The sequence below is a fragment of the Rhinopithecus bieti genome, unplaced genomic scaffold, assembly GCF_001698545.2.
Source record: "Rhinopithecus bieti isolate Rb0 unplaced genomic scaffold, ASM169854v2 scaffold_44487, whole genome shotgun sequence".
NCBI lineage: Eukaryota > Metazoa > Chordata > Mammalia > Primates > Cercopithecidae > Rhinopithecus > Rhinopithecus bieti.
Window position 1 is genome coordinate 16,054 of NW_016817754.1, and position 6,077 is coordinate 22,130.

The 6,077-nt window shown below is 37.2% G+C and overlaps 1 pseudogene; it reads left to right on the plus strand.

The window, feature by feature from the left end:
* The first annotated feature begins 747 nt into the window (after positions 1–747).
* Positions 748–2,640, plus strand: LOC108517985 (WW domain-binding protein 11 pseudogene; annotated as a pseudogene).
* The last annotated feature ends 3,437 nt before the right edge of the window (positions 2,641–6,077 follow it).

Below are 6,077 nucleotides of genomic sequence, written 5' to 3' on the forward strand. Positions count from 1 at the left end.
CAATATTACATGTCAATGAACTACAAAAGGAAGAAAAACTAAGTCCAAAGTGAGAAGGAATTAGTAATGATTACAGCAGAAATAATGTTAAAAGAGAACAGAAATAAGTATAGAATATAATTTTCAGATTTAAGTAATAAATCTGGTGACCTAACAATAAAAGAGAAAAAAAAATCATCAACTAAACCAATAATTATTTTCAAAAAATTTAAGCAAAACAGAAAAAACTTTAGTGACACTAAAAAAAAGAGAAGACACAAATAAAATCGTAAAGAGCAAACATTACAACCGATATCACAGAAATACAAAAGATTATAAAAGACCACTGTGAATAATTATACATCAACAAATTAGATAACTTAGCAAAAATGGATACATTTTCAGAAACATATTAATTACTGGATCATGAAGATATTGAAAATCTGAATGGACCAATAATGAGTAAATAGACTGAAACAGTAATCAAAAACCTCACAGTAAAGGAAAGCCCAGGATGAATTGTCTTCACTGACTTCACTGTTGAATTCTAACAAGTATTTCAAGAAATAGCGTCACTAGGAGGCACGCGAGGTTTCAAGATGGTGGTGGCTGAGGTTTTGACCGAGAGGCCAAGTTGAAGGCCCTTAAGAAATGAAAGAGGCCAGAAATCGCACCTTCCCCGCTTCTCGCAGTCCTGGGAGCACAGCAGAAGTGTTTTTCTTAAATTTTTTTTAAAAAAAGAATGAGTAAACCATACAAACTGTCACCATGGAAGGGAGATCTACATTATCCACCAAGAGTGGAAACTTTTATGAACCCCACAGACCAAGCCCGAAAGGAAGCTCGGAAGGGAGAATTGAAGAACAGCAAAAAAAAAAAAAGGGCATGATGTTTCCAGCTGCAGTTTTAAGGATGAAGGATCCCAAACAGATTATCTGAGACATGGAGAAACTGGATGAAATGGAGTTTAACCCAGTGTAACAGCCACAATTAAATGAGAAAGTACTAAAAGACAAGCGTAAAAAACTGCGTGAAACATTTGATATTCTACGACTCTATGAAAAAAAGAATCCAGATATTTACAAAGAACTAGGAAAGCTAGAAGTAGAATATAAACAAAAGAGGGTTCGACTTAGCCAATATTTTGATGCCATCAAGAATGCTCTGCATGTGGGAATGGAGAGTATTCCTTTGTCAGATATGCCGTATGTTCCTTTCAACATTTTGATACAGGACATTCCACTTCCTGGTGCCCAGCCACCCTCCATCCTTAAGAAAACTCAGCCTAATGGACCTCCAACTCGGGCATTTTCTATCCTTGCTTTTCTTGGACATGGTGTTCCACGTTTGCCCCACAGCAGAAAACCTCTTTGCCCTCTCTCTGGCCCACCTCCTCCTGAAGTCGTGCAGATGTACGGCCGTGAAGTGGGTTTCGCCCTAGATCTTCTCCCTCGTAGGCGAGATGAAGACATGTTATATAGTCCTGCACTTGCCCAGAGAGGTCATGATGATGATGTTTCTAGCACCAGTGAAGATGATGGCTATCCTGAGGACAAGAATCAAGATAAGCATGATGAAAGTATTGATGACAGTGACACCGACAGATCAGATGGAAAAAGTGACGGGGATGCATTTGTGCACCGTGATGGTGGTGAGAGAGACAACAATGAAGAAAAGAAGTCAGGTTCTAGTGTACAGTTTGCAAATATGCATGGAAAATCAAGGAAGAAAAAGAAGAACATGAAGGAACTGACTCCTCTTCAAGCTATGATGCTTCGCATGGCAGGTCAAGAAATCCCAGAGGAGGGATGGGAAGTAGAGGAATTTTCAGAGGACGATGATGATGATTCTGATGACTCTGAAGCAGAAAAGCAATCACAAAAACAGAATAAAGAGGAATCTCATGCTGATGGCACATCCACTGCTTCTTCATAGCAGCAGCCTCCCCTGCAGTGTGCTCCTCCTTCTCAGGTACAAGCACCTCCCCTGCCAGGACAACCACCTCTTGGACCACTACCTGCTCTACCATTACGGCCTCCTGGTCCACCTCCAGGAGCTCCTCCATTCCTGAGACCATCTGAAATGCCAGGACTCCAAGGGCCGTTACCCCAACTTTTACCTCCAGGACCACCATGAGGCTTGACCCCCTGTCCCTGTCCCAGGTCCAACTCCAGGTATGCCTCCTGGTCCCCCTCCTTGGGGACACCCACCAAGAGTACCTCCAGGTATTCCCCCACCTCGTCCCGGCATGATGCGCCCAGCTTTGGTGCCTCCCCTTGGACCTGCCCCCCTGGGTTTTTCCCACCAGCTCCCTAGCCGAACCCTGGGGTTTTTTTAAGTGCCCCACCCAACTTGATTCAACAACCCAAAGCGGATGATGTGAGTGGAGCCACGATTGAAAAGAAAGCCACAGCAACCATCAGTACCAAGTCACAGATCAATAATACCAAGGCAGAGATTACTCTATTTCTGCCCACTGCACTGAGAGTTCATTGGGAGAATAACGGGGCTACTGCTGCTCCCCAAAGAAAGTCAGAGGATGATTCTGCTGTGTCTCTTGCCAAAGCAGCACCCACATCTGGTCCTGCTGTTCCTGTCTCAGTACAAGCTAAGGATGATGTCTATAAGGTTTTCATGAAAGAGATGGAAGGGCTACTGTGACAGCTTTTGATGCCAGAACAGGCTTCTGTTCACAACAGTGGCCAATGGAGAAAGAAAGAGGCTTGTATTAAACTGAGATGAGAGAGCTGCTTCCATTGTCAGGGTATTTTCTAATTTCAGTTCAAGAAATAGAATATCCTAAATTTTAGCCTTGTCAGAATTTACTAGCCACATGAAAGATGGCATTTCATCAGAATAATCAGATTATTGAAGCAGTGGCGGGGCCCCTAACATCCATTCCACTTCACCAACCATTGCTGATCCATTTCTTGCCCTGCTCCATTATTTGGAAATTTGTGTCAGGGAGATCTAATTGCTATTGTTGTTTTTGACTCTCTTCGTGTGCTGTGGGCCTAGAGTAGAGTTCTGAAAACTAGTTTATTTCATCTTGCCTTTTTATTTTGAGTTATTTTTAATATTTTGCCTATAATATTTGTAATATTTTACTTGTAATGAAATGGATCACAATGTCATTCCTAATACAAGGAGGATATGTGGGAAGAAAAATATTTCTTTGTTAATAAATTATTCCGCCATTGACTAAATTATTTGAGTAAATTCATGGAAAATAAATTAAATGTCTTACACCAAGATAAAAAAAAAAAAGAAAGAAATTGCATCACTACTTTCCCAAACTGTTTCAAAATTCAAAGAAGAGAAAACATCTCCAAACTCGTTTTATGAGGCGAGCATTACCCTAACATCAAAGCCAGACAAAGACACTATGAGAAAAGAAAATTACAGATCAACATTCCTTATAAATATAGATGCAACAATTCTCAAAAAAATACTGGAAAACTAAATTCTATATGACATTAAAAAGATCCTACACCATGATCAAAGAGACTTATCCCTGAGATGCAAGGATGATTCAACATATATAAATCAATTGATGTGATATATCACATCAACATAATGAAGAACAAATATCATATGATCACCTCAATAGAAATGAAAATAGCATTTAACAAAATTTAACATTATTTAATAATAAAAGTACCCAACAAAACAGGTGTACAAGGAATGAACCTTAATATAATGCAAGGTGTTTATGAAAAGATAATAGTTAACATCACATCACATTTGACCTCTGTTATTGAAAAGCAAGTGAGGATGCCCACTCTCACTACTTCTCTCCAACATAGCACTGAAAGCACTAGCCAGAGTAATTAGATAAGAAAAAATAAATAAAAGAAATGTAAATAACAAAGGAAGAAGTAAAATTATGTCTGTTTGTAGATGAAATGATCCTAATTTGTAGAAACCCCAAAAATTCCAAAAGTATTATTAGAACAAATAAAAGAATTAAATAAAATTGCAGGATACAAAGTCAACATAAAAATAAGCTACATTTATGTACAATAACAATGAACTATCCTAAAAGGAAATTAAGAAATCAAATCAATTTACAATAGCATAAAAATGTAAAAATAATACTTATGAGTAAAGTCAACCAAGTTGCTAAAAGACTGATACACTGAAAACTACCGAACTTTGATGAAAGGAATTAAGGAGCACAAATAAATCAAAAGACATTTAATGTTAATGAATTAGAAGAATTAATATTGCTAAACTGCACATACTACCAAAAGTGATGTACAGATTCAATGCTATCCCTATCAAAATTCCAGTGGCAGTTTTATGCAGTACTAGAAACACCCTAAAATTCATGTGAAACCACAAAATATTCAGAATATACAAAGCGATATTGAAAAAAAAATAAAGATGGAAACATCAGACTTTCTGATTTCAAAGTATATTATAAAGTTACAATAATTAAAATAGTATGTTATTAACATAAAGACCAACATAGCTATCAATGGAAAAGAATAGAGAGCACAGAAATATATCCCCAAAAATGCAGTCAACTGGTCTTCAACAAGAGTACCGAATACATACAATGGGGAATGATGGTCTCCTTAAAAAAAAAAAAAAAAAGTGGTGCTGGGATAACTGGATATCCACATGCAGAAGAATGAAATTAGATTATTTTCTTTTATAACTTTTATTTTAGGATCAGGAATCCACGTGCAGGTTTGCTTTATAAGTAAACTGCACAACATGGTGATTTTCTGTACAGGCTATATTGTCACCCAGGTAGTAAGCATACCAAACAACAGGTATTATGTTGATCCTCTCCCTCCTCCCAAACTTCACCCTCAAGTAGGCCCCAGTGTCTGTTGTTCCCCTCTTTGTGTCCACATGTTCTCATTGTTTAGCATTCTCTTATAAGTGAGAACAACATTATTTGGTTTTCTGTTCCTGTGTTACTTTGCACAGGATAATCACCTCCAGCATCATCTATGTTGCTGAAAAAAAAAAAAAAAAAAAGGCCACAGACACACATAATTTTGTTTTTTCATATGGATGTGTAATATTACATGGTATATATGTGCCACATTTTCTTTATCCTGTCTACCATTGCTGGGCATTTAGGTGGATTCTATGTCTTTGCTATTGTGAATAGTGCTGCAATGAAAATACACATGTGTATGTCTTTATGATACAATGATTTATATTATTTTGATATATACACAATAATTAGATTGTTGAGTAGAATGACCATTCTATTTCAGATTCTTTGAGAAATCACCACACTGCTTTTAAAAATGACTGAATTAATTTATCTTCTTGCCAATAGTGTATAAGCATATCCTTTTCTCCACAACCTCGCCAGCATCTGTTGTTCTTTGACATTTTAATAATAAGCATTGTGACTGGTGTGAGCTGGTACCTCATTGTAGTTTGGATTTGGATTTCTCTAATGATTAGCGATATTGAGTTTTTTTTCATATGCTTCTTGGTTGCGTGTATGTCTTTTGAGAAATGTCTGTGGATGTACTTTGCCCGTTTTTTCATGAGATTGTTTTTGCTTGTAAATTTGTTTAAGTTTCTTATAGACGCTAGATATTAGACCTTCGTCAGATGCGTAGTTTGCAAAGATTTTCTCCCATTATTTCAGTTGTTTGTTCATTCTGTTAATAGTTTGTTTTGTTGTGCAGAAACTCTTTAGTTTAATTAGATCCCATTTGTCTATTGTTTGTTTCTGTTGCAATTGCTTTTGGTGCCTTTGCAATGAAATCTTTGTCAGGTCCTATGTCCAGAATGGCATTGCACAAGTTGTCTTCCAGATTGTTCACAGTTTTAGGTTTTAAATTTGTCTTTAGTCCATCTTGGGTTGACATTTTTATTTGGTGTGAGAAAGGAGTATAGTTTCAATCTTCTGCATATGGCTAGTCAGTTATCCCAGCACCATTTATTGAATAGGGAGTCTTTTCACCCATTGTTTGTTTTTTGGCAGCTTTGTCAAAGATCACATGGTTGTAGGTATGTAACCTTGTTTCCAGGATCTCTATTCTGTTCCATTGTTCTGGGTGTCTGTTTTTGTACCAGTACCATTCTGGAGGTTTTGTTGTTGTTATTGTTGTGGGTTTGGG